General features: G+C 33.7%; 1 long non-coding RNA gene across 1 annotated transcript in view; it reads right to left on the bottom strand.

The window, feature by feature from the left end:
* Nucleotides 1-16,669: 16,669 nt before the first annotated feature.
* The window catches only part of LOC105508304, a 134,206-nt gene continuing 130,178 nt past the window's right edge, over nucleotides 16,670-20,697 (bottom strand). Inside the window, exon 6 of the long non-coding RNA XR_001001238.1 lies at nucleotides 16,670-17,812. This is a non-coding gene — a long non-coding RNA (uncharacterized LOC105508304). The remainder of the gene's footprint in view (nucleotides 17,813-20,697) is intronic.

Raw genomic sequence — 20,697 nt, forward strand, 5'->3', positions numbered from 1 at the left:
AGATGGAAAATACAGAAAACTTTGAAAAGCTTACTGAGGCCACCCTGTAAATATGCTGCATTCTATGTTGAGCTTTTGAGAGCATTGTAGCATTGATCTTGTTCTTTACATTTTCATATTCTGGCAATTTGGAATATTAAGTATCTATTAAAATATTTAAAAAGTGAGAAGTTATTAGATCCCTATGAAAAATATGTTTACTAAGTTTGAAAGCTGAATTCTTAGTCTGTGGCCAGTCTTTGTTTTTTAACTATTGCTCATAGTTTGCTTTTTTTTCTGTTGAAGAATTTTGGTTAAATTGAAAACTCACCGCAGGATGAATATAGAAATCTATAGTAAAAATGTGAGAAACCTTGCTTATGATATGTCCAGAAATAATCTCATAATCTTGCATCCTTCAATTAGTCTTCCAAACTCACTCAGTATTCCTGGAGTTTAGGTACCACTAATGATGAAATGATAAGTGAATTCCTTAAGGGCTAAAATTACATGACCAGGAAAAGGCAAGTCTTTCCTGAATCACAATATGACAAGTAAAGTACTGGGTTTGATGCCTGGCCATACTCAAAAAGCATAGGGGAAATAGGTATCTTTAGCTAAAGGCAGCTCTCTATTTTTAGTTGACAGATCGATAAAATGAAAATATATGACAATCAAATTTATATTTCCTAACTTTCACAGAAAATGTTTCCCTCCATGTACATGTGTATTTATATACCAGGATGCCCATACATGTGTATTACAAATTTATACTCAAAATATGAATATGTAAAAAGTTATGACTGATTTTACAACCTAATTATCACCATTTATATATCTAACTACATGCTGTCCTTTGGAGAACAGTTCTCTTGGATAGCATTATACTTATCCTAATATTCTTTCTAAATGTAGAAGTCTTTTTAAAAATTGGCTTCTTTGATAGTACATCCCACCAAAGATCCTTGGAGATAGATTGTAGAAAATCAATGATTTCTGGGAACAGCCAAAAGTATTTGGAATGAAATCTTGTGAAGGTAAGTGAGTGACCTGAGTCACAGAGTTATGAGTCAACAATAAGGTTTGATGATAAAAGCTAAGTTTATGTTTCTTGTTGGTTAAAATAAAAATCTCCAACAGAAATCCAATAAAGTTCCATGTGTGCTTCTAAAAAATGTGTCCTCATTGGTTTATGTCTTGAATCTTGAAAACTGTTCTCTTTCACTGGAAAATTTTGACTTTGTCCAACACAGCATAAAGAAATAAGCATCTCATAAACACTTCACGCATGAGTCCAGATATATGAATGAGAAATAAATCTTATAAAGACAAAAGATGAGTTAAAGAAAAAAAAATGTCTGAAGTTAAAGAATTCAGCCAGGAGGCAAAATAAAGCGAAACTTAGGCTGGTAGAATACAGGTTGATGTGGTTTGGCTGTGTTTCCACCTAAATCTTATCTTAAATTATAGCTCCCATAATTCTCACATGTTGTGGGAGGAACCTGGTAACTTAATCATGGGGGTAGGTCTTTTCCATGCTGTTCTTGTGATAGTTAATAAGTCTTATGAAATCTGATGATTTTATAAAGGGGAGATTCCCTGCACATGCCCTCTTGCCTGCTGCCGTGTAAGATGTGCCTTTTCTCCTCCTTTGCCTTCCACCATGATTGTGAGGCCTCCCCAGCCATGTGGAACTGTGAGTCCATTAAATCTCTTTTTCCTGATAAATTACCAAATCTTGGATATATCTCTATTAGCTGCATAAGAACAGACTAACAGAGTAATACACAGTTCTACCAACCTAAATTTTTAGTCATTTTGCCAACAACGATCGAAACCTTCCTAAGAAATGAAGATAACCTGGAAAAAAGCTGGTCCAAGACAGAGAAAAAGTACATGCTTGATGACAATCTTTGCTTTCCTTGATCCAGCCATTCATAAAGACAGATATCTCTAGACTTCACAAGTAAGTGGGCCAATAAGTATACTTTATATTTTATTTTTATTTATTTATTTATTGGTGGTAGTAGTCAAGAAGGAGACAGAGGAGAAGAGAGGAAGTGAAGATAGAGAATTAGAGATAAGTAAGAATGAAAGGAAAGGCTGAATCTACCCAGGGGAAATTATTGCTACCCTTGAGAAACACGAGAGAGTTGGGAACAGTAACAAGTTTGAGGAATTGGAGAAAGGATTAATTCATTATCTTAAAAACTTAATATTGAGAGAATGATGTGATTTATTTCTTCCAAGGAGCTCCTACTGCTTACTTATGATTATGCTTCTTATGTATCCTCAGTTCACAAAGTTACAACCTGAATGGCCCCTGCCTTAAAGAAGCTTGCTGTCTGATAGCGAAACATATATTTCCACAACCCTTCTGAAATAAATACTATTATGCTTCTCATTTTATAGAGAGAAAATATGGGGATTAGTGAATTTAAATTTGCTCAAACAGTAAGTTTCATAGCTAGAATTTGACTCCATTCTTGATTTCAGATTACAAGCTCCTGAACATCTCCATCATATGTATATACTTTTTCCAGATTTCTTGCATTTTCTGCAAGCTAAATTTAATTATGTATATCCTGTATCTTTGGTAATAAAAAATATGCTAGGAGATAAATGTAAGTTTCCAAGACTATAGAATTCAACTTAATAAACTCGACAAAACTAATAATGAGCCATACACAGCTTAATTATAATATTGTCCTGAAATGAAATACTTAATGTTTCATTCCGTATTTATCTGCAATACTCAAACTAATAATACTGATAATTGTCATCTGTAAAATACTTCTTTAAACAAGAAAACATGCAAGGAATACCACCTATAAGGAATACAAGTTTCTGACTGGAAATTATATCAGAAAAGTCTGTGTACTTTCAATACACTCTAAATACTACATATTGTCTCTGATCTGTGTACCAAACAAAATCTTAATGTTATTGCTTTTGCTTATCACCTTTACCCATAACATCTCTTTGAACTAAGCTAATAGTACTATCTGCATGGTGCTTTCTACTTATTAAACACTTGAATTATTGAAGTCTTTCTTTATCTTTCTTAGTAGTACTTGTGGCAATGTCAGCACTAATCTGCCCTTTATTCCAGGTAAAAGTTACTACTTCTTTCATTTTCCTATAGCAACTGCTGTTTTGCACAGAATAAATTAGAGGAAAGGCATAAGAATATCAGGAAGAAGTTTAAGGATTCTATGTTTCCTCTTATGGGCAGATCTCACTTTCATGGATAACCTGTAGGGATGATCTCATAAGCATAGCCAGAGGAAAACAGACAGACCTTTCAGTCAATGTTAGAGTAATCCAGGAAGCTCTTCTCCAGCAATCCTGAAGTAAAATTCAGTAAGAACAATTGGAATTGGAAACTTATGGCAACCATTATTTTTGAACATTCATACTTCTTTAAACATGTTTTATATGTTATTGGAAGTCAGAGATGAGTTTTATTGATGCCTTTAAAAAAAAAAAGAAAGAAAGAACTAAACTGGAAAAAGTGGATACAATAGTTGCTTTCTTTTGATTCCCCCTTCCCCCTGCCCAATCCTGGGAAGATGTATAAGAGATATTAATTATAGCTTGAGAAAAAAAATCTCCACAACTGCAAAAAGCAACTATTGACAATCCATCATCTGTTCATCTTTACCATAATTATCTTAAAGTCAAAAAGTTTATATTTCTAAATTCAATGGTGTGATATTTCAGGACTATATCTCCAAATTTCATTCTAAGCTGTTTACCAGTATTTCATTTGCATTTGTATGAAATGAAAACTAAAGATGGATTTAAAAAAATATTAGAAGTGTACCCAATCTGATCTTCCATGGTAATGCTGTCAGAATTTCAAAGCTTTCTTAAATGTTTAATGAACCACCTCACATGGTGTTTAAACGTTTTTCACCTTTTTAACAAAGCTTCACAGATATTATGAAGTTGACATGATCTGTTAAGAATTAATGTATTAATGTGACAGACTTGAAATTTCAAGCAGAGTCTAATTATTACTCAAATAAAAAAGCAAAGATTGTGCAAAACCATTTTTCAAGCTGTAAAAAAAGATTTGTAATATTAATTCTTAAGTATTATTCTCAATGTGCTGGCTTTTGTTGCCATACATCTGAAGAAAAGCATTGTAATTGTCTTCTAATCTGTGATTGTTTTTGTTGACCTGGACAATGGGCTGCAGAATGAATTAGCCCTTAAGTGGCCTTTCCATGGTTGGTTTTAAGGTCAAGGTGGATCATTTAAACCATTAGGAAAAACAAAAAGTAATTACAGTTCACAGATATCATTTAAATTATTATATACTTCATTTGTGTGTGTGTGTGTGTAAATGTGTGTAAATAAAAGGTAATGGTTTCAAGATACAATGGAAAGAGTTGGGAATAATAAAGTTAATTTGATCAACGCTAGAACCAACCTGGATGATTTAGTCTATGAGTGTTTCTTGTCCTGAGTCATCTGGCTTGTCTGTCTACTGACCCATCACTCTCCCTTACTGCACACTTTTTCTCCTAGACTCAGTCAGATTCACCACACGAGTTGATATAGTTTACCTCGGAAATGCTGGTTCAGCCATGGGAGTACAGTGACCACTGTGAGGTTTTGCATGGCATGGGGATTTTCAGTGCTAAAACAGGATAGTCTGGGAAAAACCAAGAGGTTCATCATCCTATGTGTATATGCTGTCAAGAGCCAAGCACAGAGGCTTTTATGGCACCTCTGTCAGTTCTGCTGTTCTGAATCATACAATTGCAACTTCAATCAATTCTATATTTTACTGAAAAATATATTACTTTACACCAAAAATGAATGAATATATTCTCTAGTTAAAAGGAAACAGAGAAAGGGAGAAGTTTCAGAGTTAAGTTATGTTTCACCTAGGAATTTTTTTTTCTCCGGGAAAATTCTTGTGGCCCATAAGGAACCATTCATTGTTCTGTTCATCTTAATGCAGTATTTGGTTAAACAAATACTGCTTAGCATAGGTTGTGAACCCACTAAAATCATAGCACAGAACCAACAAATCTAATGGCATTTTGCAGTGTATGTCTATTTGTAATTCTCTACCCCTCAACCCGATACTTTAGTTTCTATCCCGGGTAGGGTGTATGTAAATAAACAAAAGGATGTAGTCGCCATATAAGAGAAACAAATAAAAATAAAATCCTTAGAGAGTGTTTTTGTTTTCTTCTTTTCTTTAAATGGATAGTTCATTTTATTTTAATGGTTATGTCTTGGATCCAGCAGGCAAACCTTTCTTACTGATGGGGTCTCTACTTAACTGGTGTCTCTGTCATCAGCCTGACCTTGTAGCTTTTTCTAGTGCCATTATACCCTGGGCGCTGGCTTATTTTCATACAGCAGCCCCTTCTGCTTGATCCCACTTCATCTACTTCACGGACACAGACATTTGTTGGGCTTATTAGCTCAGCAGGAGCCTTATCATATTTTGTATCTGAGGCTGCTGGAGATGTCAGGAGATGGAAATGCCGTGTAGCTTTTTATCCTCCTTTCTTTCACTTTCTCCTAGAGCCCAACACTACATTTGGATTCAATGCTCTCTTGCTACTAGCTTCTGAGATCTCTTTAAATATGTCTAGCTTTGCCATCTGTACCAATAACACTGCAAAGGCTTAGCCATGATTAGGCTGTCAAGATTTATTAAGTTAAAAAGTATCAAAGTTTCTTGCTGCAACCCCAGACCTTTTAAGAATCTACCTTCTTTGGAATCCCTTCCCCCCTCCTCTCTAGCATTACAGTCAATGTGCTTCGCTTGACCTTGACCAACATCTGCACCGGGGGAACACTAATGAATTTGGGCCAATTCATCTCCGAACTCCAAATTTAATCAAGCTGACATGCCAGGGAAAGCAGACTATAATTAACTCCTAGCATTTTAGGTAATCTGTGAATTTTCATAGATTTCACCTGATATATTTTGCCATGCATAACTGTTCAGTTTTCTTTAAGATATAATGTTAAACAAATATATGCATAAGTAGTAGCTTTTTTTTAATATTGGAGAATTGTGTTTGTGTGCATGTGTATCTATGTATGTGTACTTTTAATTTTGGAGGTATACTGAAACTAAATATGACAAAAAAAATACCCTTTGCTATGTAACAACAAACTACAAAGCTGTTGAAAATTTATTTCATGATCTTGTTTGTCTTTAACATAACTGACTGCTCTAGTTACTTTAATATATTGACACATATATGGTTGTACGTAATTATAAATAAGTTCCAAATGCTTGTACTTCACTATTATCACTTGGCCATCATTTTATTACAGGATGAATAATTTCATTCATATAGGATGTTATTGCCTTTTTTGTGTTAACTAAATGGAAAAAGCCCTAAGTTGATAGAAATTCTCATGTCTCCAAATGAATTGATCAGTTTTTATATACTCATTTATAAATTTTATTAGTTAATATCAGGTCAAATCACAATCCAATTTGTCCTTGATAAACTTTTGAATGATGTCCAGGCAAGTTTGTTAGAAAAAGTAAGTCTGCAGGGTATGTCACTAAATCAGAATAATGTAATCTTTGAAAAGTTGTCATTACTTCACTTCTAATATGTCTACACTGGTGGTGGTATGTTTGAAAGTGAGAACAGTAGCATACAATAGAAAATCTTTCATTTCCAAAGTAGTTTGCATACTAAAAAAAGGTATGATAGTCCAAGAGTGTTGACTCAAGCCTGTAATCCCAGCACTTTGGAAGGCCAAGGTGGGTGGGGAATCACCTGAGGTCAGGAGTTTGAGACCAACCTGGCTGACATGGCAAAATCCTGTCTCTACTAAAAATACAAAATTAGCCAAGCTTGGTGGTGCATACCTGTAATCCCAGCTACTCGGGAGGTTGAGGCATGAGAATCGCTTGAACCCGGAAGGCAGAGGTTTCAGTGAGCCATGATCGCACCATTGCACTCCAGCCTGGAAACTGTCTCAAAAAAAAGAAACAGAAAAAAAAGTTATGATAGCATTATTTTATTCTTATTTTATGTCATATTTTCTATAAGCAAATCCAAAATTTGTGTTCTTTATTACAAATAGTAGGTGCTATGTATGTATTTATAAATATATGGTGCTTTAATTAATATACAGAAAAATCTATACACATTTTCTCATAACTGCTTCTAGAAAATAGAAGATATTAAAAGTGAACAAGATTCAAGGAAGATATTTATAGGTATGTTTCAGTGAAGAAATTTGCAGTTTGTACTATAGAATGAACTCTAATGAACACATATCATCAACAAAATATTATACACATAAAGACCAATCATACATATTTACGCTGGCTAAGAAGAGTTAAAACTTTAATTAATATTTCCACACAATTTGTTACAATATCAGTTGAAACACATTTTATCTTTAGTGGCATGCTTTTTTACATGATGAAAAATTCATTTAGAACTTACCTGAAAATCATACCAGGCATAACTATTAACCTTGTATGACAAGATTTTGGTCATTTGGAAGTATTCGGAAGGCACAGAAGTTTCAATATTAATTAGAATAATGCACTCTAATAATGTTTTTTAAAAGACAGATACATTTTTTGAAGGTGAAGATAATTATAACTTTTTAAAAGTCTGGAATATCTCTGTATACTTTTAGCAACTGTTAAGATTCCTCAATTTTCAGCAGCTAATATTTATTTTCTTTAAATAAAGTAATACTATTTTCATCTAACTTTGAAAAGGGATATGCTAAGAATGGAATTGCTTACCTACCATTCTTCGTTAAATCTATAAGCACTAGTTTAACTAAAACCCAAATAATCAAATTATTTTTTGCGGCTTCAGATGTAAAATAACAAGGACAAAACCATCATGTGCTTTTTTAAAAAAATTCCTTTTAACTAGTTGTCTTGTTAATATCTAAATAAAACATTCCTTCATTTCATGTTGTTTCTCATATAAAGAACTTGAGGTAAGTAATTTTACTCATCGAACACGAGAAATTGAAAAATGGGGCACCAAAATTTGACAAAACTTAATTAAAATTGAACTATAAATTTGTGGTTGTATTAACAAAGAAGGTCATTCATTTTAAAAATCCAGCCTTATTGCTTTGTTCATAAAATCACCTTGTTTTATAAAGATACACAAATATGCAGTAGTAGGGACAGTGTAAACTATGCAAAGATGAGACACGGAAGGTTTCCTTGTTTTTAGTGTGTTTCATTAATCTTATATGTTTTGGCTACATAGCCCTGTCTGTGATTTAAAAATACAAAAATTATTCAAAAGAGGAAAATTTTGTGTTAAATGGCATCAACATTAAATTAAAGATTCTGGCTGAATGAAAAACACTTTACATTTATAAGATCTGCAGGTGCTACATTAATGTCACCATTCGCACTTAATTGGTAGATAACCCTAAAGTGCCTAAGGAATTACTAAAGATGTTCCAGGGCTAATGTAAACACTAGACTTGTGATTTTCAGAGATTTTCATATGTAGAAAAAATGTCTTACTTGGGTTTCTATTTGTTTAATATTCACTAAGGGGCCATGCATTTAACTAGCTTAGAAATGCTGATAGGGAATCCCTGACAGTATTTTGTTTATATAGATAACATTTTTTTGTCTGTGGTTATAATTTATGTGGGAAGGTCCAAGATCTTCAAGTGGGGATAATTAAGGCTGGAAATGATGTGAGGAAAATTCTCTGTTATGTTCATGTTAAGAGTAATGACAATAGACATTTGTATGGTACACGACGATTTATAACATTCTGTCATGTACCTTTCTCATTTGATTCTCACTAAAATTTCGTAAAATGGTAAAGTTCTTTGACATGCCCTTCAAAATTATGAGCACTGTTTTTAATATTAGATGGACTTGGGTTCAGATCTTACCTCTCCCACTAGCTTATTGAACCTCTTTAAGATTTGATATTACCCCATATAAATTCAGGATAATTTTTTCTAGGGTTGGGATAATGCATGGATTAAACATGAAAAGATGTATAAAGCACTCACACAGTTCCTGGCACACACACCAGCTGCTTTCATTATTTAAAGACTAAGACCAAGTATTTTTAACTTAGTTCAGTATTTTGTACCTGGTACAACGCCTAGGAGTCTAGTTGATGTTTGTTGAGGAAATGAATGAAAAGTAAAATGCTAGAAACTGACAACAGTAAAATGATTTGTTTAAAGTTATGTGCCCAGATAGTAGTGGAGATGAGAATCAAACCCATGTTTCTTGACTCTGAAATCCAAGGCTTTTCCTGCGTGCTACTCATGGTGCGGAATATGCTACTGTTTTGCCTTCCTCTCAGGGGATTGCATTCTTCTCTGTCTACCATTCCAATGATCACTGCACCAACATTTTTCTGCTCTAGCATCTTCACCACGAATATCTAGTAGTCATTTGTTGTTTCAAAGCTTTAGCAAAATGTAACACCAGGCAGGATATTATAGCAACACACAAAAAAAGTGGTACCAGAGGTTGTTCAAACTGATGCCATAGTGATGCACATACATAAACTGCATTTCCAGCCTTCCTGCTTTGAACAATGTCAATTGATCATACGTTATAGTAATTTTACAAACATAACTAGTTTCATATAACACACTGTGCCCTTAAATAAAAACAGAGCAGAATGTCTATCTTGGTTTTATAACTGCAAGAGTCAGAAACATGCATGTTATTTCACATTTCGTGAGAAGTGAAAGATTCACGATGCGCTTGTACCTGCAAGCTCACATACAGAACCCAAAACCTTAAGGAGGATTTGGGAAGCCAAAATTCTATGAGCAAAAACATAACATCACAATAACAGTTGCTTTAAAGCTAGTCTGGAAGAGAGCATACACAAAAAATGTTAACAACAAAACGCCATACTATTATCAATAGCAACAAAACCAAAAAATAAAACAAAACTACACAAAAGAAAGGAAAAGAGAAGCAAGAGCCTTAAGATTTCAGTCATTGCAATCACTCGAAGGTGAATTTCTCTTCTTTTGTCATGAGATTTATTTGGGAAATCTTATTTATTATTGTTTTCAGTATTTTTTAAAGCTAACCTTTATATGATCAAGAAAGCCATATAAAAATAATCACTTGAGTGGGGATGAATCGCTCTTATGGAATTCTCAATACATGACACACAATATTTTTTACTGTAATCATACAATGCTAGGAGACAAGTACCTATAGGACTGATTAAATCAACTGGGAATTAAAGCATATAGAATAAATATCTACTTTTTATATATGGGATGAATACAAGCTTCTAGATTGGAAAATCTTATTGAAAGAAAGGGAAAGGCATATCTTTATGGTTACTGCAATTTTTATTCAAAGATGGGAGCCTGCAAGATATTGAGAGAGAAAGAAAGAAAAAATTGACTCTGTGCTCTGTGTTCAGGAAAAAGTGCTTTGGACAAAATAATAATAATAATAATAATAATAATAATATTAGGTCACAGTTCAAATTAAACTGCCAGGCAGTCTATACATGACCTGCTCATTATATATTTATTGTTTCTTGACTATGGAAAAATGATCATTATCATCATGGTTTTCACCTTTCAAAAATGAATGTACATTATCTTTTGCATTATCTAAATAGAATAGGCTATGTTCCGTGCAGTTGCTAAACTTAAAATGATAGAATGTTCATTTAGCCCGTCTGTCTCACCCATCTCTTTCCTCCCTCCTTTCTGTTGGGAGGGAAGGAAAGGGGAGACAGGTTTTTTTTTTCTTTCCTTTGGCAAGCGGGTAAGCAAGCAGTTGTTTCAGCAATCAATGCCAGTGTCATTTTATGAGTCAGCAAGACACATTGAACGCTCTCTTGGTTAGGGGCTGACTCTATTACTCCCCAGAGCTTTAACCTTCTCTGGCCTAACATCAAAGGAGCTTGATCAGGTCCCCAAACCTCAGGAGAAGTCCCCATCTCACAGTTCTGCAGAGCTGCCTGTAGTATCCACATTGTCATACAGGAAATGTGTCTATCTGAACAGAAAGTGGTCTCTCATTTCTCACTTATAGCTGATGTTGAAAAACAGTGGCTTAAAAAAATTCTAATTTCCCAAGCATGAACTGAAATGAAAGTGACAAATTAAATATAATTTTAAAATGCTTCAGTTTACATTTATATTTATTGTCCTCAACCAAAATGGAAAAAAAAACCCAGGTGTTTTGCAATATGCAGCTTAGGTCTGACAATCTAGTTTTTGATGCTCAGGGTTAAATTTAAATCCACATGGCCTGGTTACCAATCTCCACAGTTGCACCCAGGCAGGACTAGGAAAGATTGATGATTGTGATTGTGAGATTAATCCTGTAATGTTTACAAGACTCCTGAGCTGAAGCCTGGTTGGTCGTATCATACTACCCAGAGAAGGCCGCTTGGCTTGCCAGGGTAATTTCTTCTGATGCAGTAAATAACTAGGCGTAATGAAAATACTCTGATGTATTCCACTGCTTGATTGATGCTCTGCATGTGATACGGTAAAAGCAGTGCACTTCCTATCACAAATTTACATATACAAACCAGCAGAAGACTCATGATAATGTCAGCATCCTGCAGAAGCCCTGGGATGCTACACAATTTTATAGCAGTTATGAATTACTGTTGACCTTTCTGGCCTCTTATACCAGTAGACTAGACTTGAGCATATTGAAAGTCATCAGTCTGAAGCAGTCATTCTTTACATAATTATGGCTATTTGTGTGGGGGGAGGGCAGTGTTTCTTTTATTGTTAAGAATTAGCATTAAGGGATAGCAGTGCTGTGACCTGCCACATTCTCTGCTGCTTTATATACGTTTTAATAAAAGCAAGCAAAAAGACACTAAAAATACTTCAACATATTTTCAAAGCACAATCATATCGAATTAAAAATGCTAACTACTTTTCAATAGTTTTTTCCTAATTGGAGAAAAATGATGCTGGCATCTTACATTCATTTTTTTAAGTAGTTACATTTTAAAAAATTTTAACTTTTTTGGTAATACTGAAGCCAAATGTTTTTATTAATTTTATGTGTCTATGAGCTGGGAAAATAGTTGGTAAGACCAGAGATGACTTTGGAGTCCATATATAGATTAAAATTTTGAATTCATGTAGATGTATTACTGAACGCAGCTCCATACTTCATACTAAATATTTGAATAATCAGGCTTTCAGAACATCACTAAACACAGCTCCTTATTATCATTTGCATTTTAATGTTCTTAAAATTATTACACTAAGGGAAATGTTGTTGATACATTACAGCATTTCCTCTAAATGTGTGATTATGTTAATGAGTTTTCAATCAGTATCCTAGCCTGACACCATAAGAAAATTTATGCAAAGTTCATACCCTGTCAGGGCCTTTAATCAGGACCATTTATTAGAGCCCTGCCTTCTTTGATGGTTCCTGCTGCCTTTATTAAATATACTGACTTGGCCATCTGAAGAAAAGGACAATAAAAGGTTACTGGGGATGAAAGCATAAATGCTATTTGCTCATGTTTCCTTTACAGACACTTCTTCAATAATTAAGGAAGGGCTTTCTTTGGCATTTTAGGCTTTTGAAGTGCATATCAAACATAACAGTTCTTGTTTTTATGGAATGCTTAATACTTACACTTAGACTTAAACACAAGTAAACTAACTTAGAGACTGTAAGCACAGGAATGTCTGTCTATGCACATGTGTGTATATACATACACACATATAATGTTTCTACCAAAAAATCACAATCTTGTCAAGTATATATCTTTACATTACTTCATTTTTCTCTAAGGAAAAGAGACATGCTTCAAATAACATAGAAAATAATTAAATTAAAATGATGCTCCTAGTTTTTGGTATCAACAATGAACATCTGTTTTTTTCCTTCTTTTATTTTTTCCATATAGAAACTTAAGTGGAACTGTGACTCTAGTATATTAAATTGTGATTTTGACAAAACAGTTTTCAATAGAAAAAATATGATTTTTAGCTCCTGTCATTAGCACTAGTGACTTAAAACAATTAGTTAATACACTCCCTATACATTTATAGAAGGGTTGAAATTGGCATGAACAGCACCATTTTTTTCTGGATTACATGCAGAGAGAAAAAAACAAACAGAAGCCCTAGCTAAGCAGTATTGACAACCTGGGGTTTGGATACAAATTCAATATGAGAAAACAGACTCACTTCAATGAAATACAAATAAACAACAAATTCTGTTTTAACATGTCTAAATAGGTAGTAGATGACTGACAGGCTTGGGTCTCCTAGGAAAGCCATTAGTTGAGAACTTGATAGGAAAACGTTTGATTTGAATGCACGTGGCATTTCCCCTCAGGGGGTGAGCTGAGTGGTAGAGGGGGAGTCACTGAAGATGCCTGCTGGGCTATACCCAAGAAAATGAAATCTGTAGGGTACCATAATACTAACAACTGTATAACTCTATCATCAATTTCGAAAGCTTAGTAATTATAGTAGTCTGCTTATTGCTCATTTTGCTTGTTTTCTCACCTTCCTTAAATCTCACTCATTTTACCTTCCATTCAAATGTCTAAGGACATTTTTTATAACTAGAATGTTGTCCATCCTCAAGTAAAAATTAGTTTTCAGATTGACATTTATATTTGCTGATTACAAAAATTATTCATGACCTACCTAAAGTAACTGTTAAAATGTTTATTTTTTTAAAAAAAAAGATGATTTGTTACCTAAAATTTGGTAAATGAACTGATTATTATACACTTTTCAAAAATTTTCTCCCCAATTAGCATGGTAATCCGTATCTATTTATTCAAGTTTATAAACCACAATTGCTCAGGCTATAAGAAAGTCACTTGAATTTTTGTTTTTTGGATTAGTGATGCTTGTTATATTTTTTCTCTGAAAAAAAAAATGGCCTTATTTATACACAGGCTGCTAATTTGGATTGAACAATATATAGAAATAAATAAATTGCTGGCAATATTGTAATTTTTGGGGACCCAGAAATTTATAACAAGTTATAGTGTTAATTATGCTATAAATTTAAGCATTGGTGCATAAGAATTTGTATTTAAGGAAGCTCTGAGTTAATCAGATTTGTGTAGGAATAAAAATTAAAGAAAATCTTAGTAAATGAACCCTTTGACACCACATATATTTAATTTTATGCATGTCTTTCTAATATACTGGATCATGTAACAATTATTTTCTCCGAGTGCTGGTCTATCTTTCACCCCTCCCTTCTTACCTTCATCCTGCTAATATGGACGCACAAGTACACACGCACACACACACATGCGTACGCACACACACACATGCGTGCGCACGCACACACACCGCAGGCCAACCAAATGAATCAAGTACTGTATATTGGCTTGAAGAAAGAAATATGTAGAATGCATATTTAAGCACATCAAAGCAAACTATAATGCTTTTTTGTTATTATTTTCGATATACTATTATAGAGTATTGAATTATTATTTTGCTTACATTGGAGTTGAAAATATATATGTCTTTGACTTTATCAAATAAAAAGGAATATGACTCTTCAATTCACAGGGAAGAATGCAGAGGAAATACATGAATATTTAAACTAATAAACCTTGCTGACAAGATACACATTTCTGGCATTAGGTATTTTTCCTAGCACTCTGTATATCTGGACAAATATTCACAATATTTCTAAATATGTATATGTACAGGGAATGCATGTGCACGTAGCTGCTCCTCTCCCTTCCCCCTTCCATATGTTGGAGTCTTATGAGGTGAACAATAAGAATGAAAATCAGCTTCTGCAAAAGGCAGCAGCGATCCCATGATTCCATCTGAGCCCATCACTTAACATATCATTCATAATGCTAGCCTGCTCCCATCATCCTTGCCCTGTCAGTAGTATCTTTCTTCATTTTCTTCTGCTACTCAGTTCCAAGAAAGTGGAACCACTGTATCATTTACTGTCCACAACCTAAGCTGCTGATTTAGGGGTTGATTTGTTATTTTCCATAATGTCATGTACAATTTTTTTTATTTCAATGCAAAGTTTAAGTTGGAGAAAAGTCTTAGATAAATTTGACAGTGGAAGGTTTGGATAAGATTAAATTTATCTATAGCTTTGAATGGCTCTATATGGTTTTAAGCATTTTCAAAGATTTAAATAAGTGTTTTATGGTAAGTAGTCCTTTTTTTCTTTCAAGACTGTTACACATTAAGTGGACAAAACAAATGGCCTAAGATATCTTTAGCATGAGTTAAAGGAAATCTTTCTTATCACTGAAAATTGGTGACTCAAAAGTGTCTATAATGAGTAGGAAAAACATTTATTCACTATATCCTGAAATAGTTATGGCCCCATTATGTCTAACAAGGCCTCCTGAAGGCAAATTCATTATAATTTGTGTTTTTTCTTATTATTTTTCACAGTGGACAGTGATGACGCTCTGACTTAAAACCTAATCACCAGTGCCTATTAAATTGGGGTTTATATGTTGCTGAAGGTAGAACTGATTATCATAGCGAATGAAATACTTGTTTGGCTTATTCCCAGAGGGCAAAAAGTCATTTTTCAAGGTGATGCATCTCATTTGAGGAATACATTAACAATTGAAGGCAGTTAAAAATACATGTGAACTCCCAGTGAGGCAAATCTGAGGTTGACCACATATATTTACTGACTGACTCTTGCCACATTCAGGGAGGAAAACTGTGGTATGGAAGGCTGATTTTTGCAACATACTAGACCTTAATTTACAACTGTAACGTGGCACGTGGATCATGTGTGCTTAGAAAATATTTAAGTTTTATCATTCTGTACAGATTTGTATGCTTCTATATATCGTGAATGTCATAGAAAAATATATTGAAAAAATGAGTTCTGACAGCATTAAAAGTCAATATGTTTGGTTAAAATAAGCCTCTCGTTTCAAACATGAGACTTTGAACAACTCACTATAACTTAAATAATATCAGTGCAATTGTGTAAGCATGGATTCAAAAGCTTAGGAGAAAATGTTCAAAACCTAAATTATTAAAAAAAGACAATTTGGTAAAATGAAACAGGTTAGATAATGATTTTCTAAATTAGATGGACATCCATAGTCAAATAGATAGGATATGGGGATATGGTATGAATAAAAACAATGTCAATTAATATCATTTCACATTTTTGCTTTGCTAATTTGTTTTGGTACAAAAATAACAGTATTTAGATGTGAAATTATAATTCACTAAAGAAAAATAAAGACATAATTCAAGTTTAAGCTATACTTTTTTATTCTCCCTAAAATATAACAAGTGTAAAGAAACTCTAGGAATCTTCAAAATTTTCAGATAAACATATTACTTCCCATAGCAATAGATTACAGATAAGTGCCAGCAGTGAACTAATTTGTTGGTAAGTAAATTCAAAAAAACATAAAATTTGTAAATTTGTAAAGTAAAAATGCAGTAAAAATTCACAGTGAGAAAAAAGTCCCCTTTCATATACAGCATTTTCTCATAATGCCACCTTATACGTTACCTTAGTTAGTTACCACAAGAACTCTAGGAGGTGGACAGAGATGTTCCATTGGTCTGCAGACTGATTTTTAAAGAGGATGCACAACTCACCCAACATCTGGGAGCCTAAAAGTGCTGGGGATGGGACTCAAGTTCTATCTAGTCTTCACACTTCTAGTTCAGTGCTCATTCTCCTAAACCACACTGCTCTTTTTTTTTTTTTTGCCAAGTTAAGGGACTGTGAATATATTTCACTCAGTATGAGGTATAGGTTTATTGGTAGAGTGACACAACAGAGCAGTGAAGTGCAAACCATAGAAATGAATTCATGCATAAAGCTGTATAAGAAATATGTATATTGAAGTACCATTTCATGAAGGTACTGAGGCCATGTGTTTTCCTGTATTATTTACGTACACATTGCTATTCCTATATTAATGTTATTATTATTTTTTACCTTCTTTGATGCACCATATTGTTTTAAATAAATTGTACCACAGGCCATATGAAACAGGAATGTGCACTTTGATTAAAAAAATAGCATTATCTAGGTTCAAGTGCTAAACTTCTCCCTTGCCACAACCTGAGGGCATTGCAGGTTCATGATGGAGGGAATGCATTTCTGTCTCTGGGGAGGGCATCCTTTTCAGCTGATTTTAGAGCTGAAATAACAGGAGTTTCAGAGGAAGCTTCTGCCCTTTCATTCAGCTGCCTGTAAAGTGTTGTGAAAGCTGAGAAGAGAAATGGCAGTGATTGAGGATTTTTAAAAGTGAGGGAGAAAGAGGAAACAACCGAACAGACTCCCACTGCCCTGAATGAAATCTACTGGTTTGACGTTCTGTTTGATTTTTAGAAGCCTGACATTTCCTAATTCATTTGAAGTCATTAAAAAGAATATAACAATTTTGAAATGAAAGGAAAAATACCAAAGAATACTAAAAGATCTTCAAATATAGTATTATTTGCCTTTTCTATTTTTCCATGTGCATTCAAATCTAATCTTATATTTCAACTTACTTTTCAGAACCAGATGTTAGATTTTTCACCATTTTGCCTGTTAATTTGTAATATTAAAATATTTAATAATTAATTCTAGTTTAAAAGGCCATTAAGGAAATTGATCATACTACATTACCTCTCAAGCTAATTTAAAAAACTATATTATAGTGATAGCATGACCTTATTATTTTTAAAAATAAAATTAGGAACACTTGAGAAGTAATTTCTATGAAACACATTAAATAAAGATAATGTTTAAAGATAGTAAAGGTCAGTGTAGCATATTATTTAAGAATGTGGACTCTGGAATCAAATGACTAGGTTTGAATCTTGGTATCTGACATTCCGCTCTATGCTTCGAGTTTTCGACCTATGAAATGAGAGAAAGTATGAAATTATATTTCGTGAAATTGTTGTGAGAATTTCATGCAAATATCTACAGTGTCTGGAATGTATAAAATACTTGATATGTGTTAGTTTTTGTTTTAAGTAAGTTTTTTTAATGGTGTTATGGTAAAATATGGCCTAATATATACATGTCCTAAGAAAAGGCAGGAGTTATTAGAGATTCCAGAAAGTAGTGTGGTTCAGACAGTTTACAATTAAAGAAGTAGGGGAGTAATTCAAGCTTTGGAGTCAGAGCCCTGATGCTTTTAGATTTTTAACTTTGGTTTAGCTACTCTTAAGCCTTCTTCTTCTCTGTAAAACGAAATGACAGTATTAATTATACAGGTTTTTTTTTTCTTTTGTAGCAGGAAAGATGTTAATATACATAATAAGCCAGTGTCTGGAGATAGGAGGCCTTTGAGATATGATTGTTATATTATTGCTGGTGGTGGTGGTGCTCAAAGAGGTGGTCCTCAAATACAGGAAAGGAAGAAGTGTGGTGGAGACACAGAGCACATGCCATACGAAAATCACTTGCAAAAACTGAAGTTAAATTTTTAGTAAGATTCATTAGCTCAAACAGTTGATGCTTAATTTTGCTCAGCTTAGTAGTCATGTTCTGTTGAGGTCAAACAGCCCAAAATTGGTGTTAGAGAGGTTGATTCTGGAGCAGCACCAGGGATAGCTCCCAGTAACCCTCAGAAAAAAACAGACCACTTCCACTTCCTCTCTCAAGTCTCGGCTTAGGCTTTCAAAAGTTAGGTTCCTATTCAACATAGTACTGGATGTCCTAGTCAGATAAATTAGGCAAGAGAAAGAAATAAAAGGCATCCAATAGGAAAATAAGAAGTCAAACTATCTTTGTTTTCTGATGATATAATCCTCTACTACAAAATCCTAAATACTCCACCAAAAGGCTTCTAGACTAATAAATGACTTCAGTAAAGTTTCAGAATACAAAATCAATGTATGAAAATTAGTATCAGCTCTATACACCAATAACATTAAAGCCGAGAGTTAAATCAAGAACAAAATCCCATTTACTACAGCCACACAAAATATAAAATATCTAGATATAGAGCTAACCAAGGAGGTAAAAGATCTCAACAAGGAGAACTAAAAAACACTGATGAAAGAAATCAGAGATGAAACAAATACATGGAAAAACATTCTATGTTCACGGATTGGAAGAATCAATATTGTTAAAATGGCTGTACTGCCCAAAGCAATTTACAGATTCAATGCTATCTCTATCAAACACCCAATGTAATTTTTCATGGAATAAAAACTACTTTAAAATGTATATGGAACTAAAAAAGAGCCTGAATAGTCTAAGCAATCCCAAGCAAAAAGAACAAAGCCGGAGGCATCCCATTATCCTACTTCAAACTATACCATAGGTCAACAGTAACCAAAACAGCATGATACTGATACAGAAACAAAGACTGGTGGAATGGAATAGAGAACCTAGAAATAAAGCCACATAACCTAAAACCAACTGATCTTCCACAAAGTTGAAACAAAACAAACACTGGAGAAAAGATTCCCTATTCAATAAATGGTGCTGGGATAACTAGCTAGCCATATGCAGGAAAATAAAAGTGAGCTTCTACATTTCACCACTTAGAAAAAATTAACTCACATTGGATCAAAAACTTAAACGTAAGACCTCAAATTATAAAAATCCTAGAAGAAAAGCTAGGAAATAGTCTTCTAAACATTGGCCTAGGCAAAGAATTTATAACTATGTCCTCAAAAGCAAACACAATAAAAATAAAAATTAACAATTAGAACCTAGTTAAACTAAAGAGCTTATTTTGCACAGCAAAAAAAAAAAAAAAAAAAACTATCAACAGAGTAAACAGACAACTTACAGAATGAGAGAAAATAATCGCGAACTATGCCTTGACAAAGGTATAATATCTAGAATATTTAAGGAACCTAAACAAATCAATATGTAAAAAAACACATAAACCCTAAAAAATAGTAAAAGGATATGAATAGGCACTTCTCACTAAAAGACATACATGTGGCCAAAAACATGTAAAATAGATGCTTGTCATCACAGATCTTCAGAGAAGTGCAAATCAAAACCACAATGAGATACCATCTCACATCAGTCAGAATGGCTATCATTAAAAAGGCAAAAATAACAGGTGCTGGTGACGATGCAGAGAAATGGGAACTCCTATACACTGTGGGAATGTAAATTAGTTCAATCCCTGTGGAAAACTGCCTGGAGATTTCTCAAAGAACTAAAAATAGAACTTCCATTTGACCTAGCAATCAATTTCTTTACTGGATATATATCCAAAGGAAAACAAATACTTCTACCAAAATGACACATGCACTCATATGTTAATCACTTCTTTATTCACTGAGAAAATGATATAGAGTCAACCTACGTGTCCATCAGTGGTGGAGTGGATAAATAAAATATGGTACATGGAATATTATGCAGACATAAAAAATGAAATCATGTCTTTTGCCACAGCATGGATGGAGCTGGAGGCCATTATTCTGAGTGAACTAATGCAGAAGCAGAAAAGCAAATACCACATGTTCTCACTTATAAATGGAGCTAAACAGTGGGTACACCCAAACATAAACATGGAAACAATAGGCACAGGGGGCTGCTAAGGAGGGTAGTGCAGAAGAGGGACATGGGTTGAAAAACTGCATGTTGAGTAGTATGCTCACTACCTGGGTGATGGGATCCATACCCCAAACCTCAGCATCATGCAATATACCCATGTAAATAACAAACTTGCACATACACCCCAAAATCTAACATAAAAGTTGAAATTATTTAAAAAGAAAATAAAGGATAGAAGGTTAGGTTCCCTTTAAGACAATTCCCAACACTGA

The sequence above is a fragment of the Colobus angolensis genome, unplaced genomic scaffold (assembly GCF_000951035.1).
Source record: "Colobus angolensis palliatus isolate OR3802 unplaced genomic scaffold, Cang.pa_1.0 Scaffold16, whole genome shotgun sequence".
NCBI classification, from domain to species: domain Eukaryota; kingdom Metazoa; phylum Chordata; class Mammalia; order Primates; family Cercopithecidae; genus Colobus; species Colobus angolensis.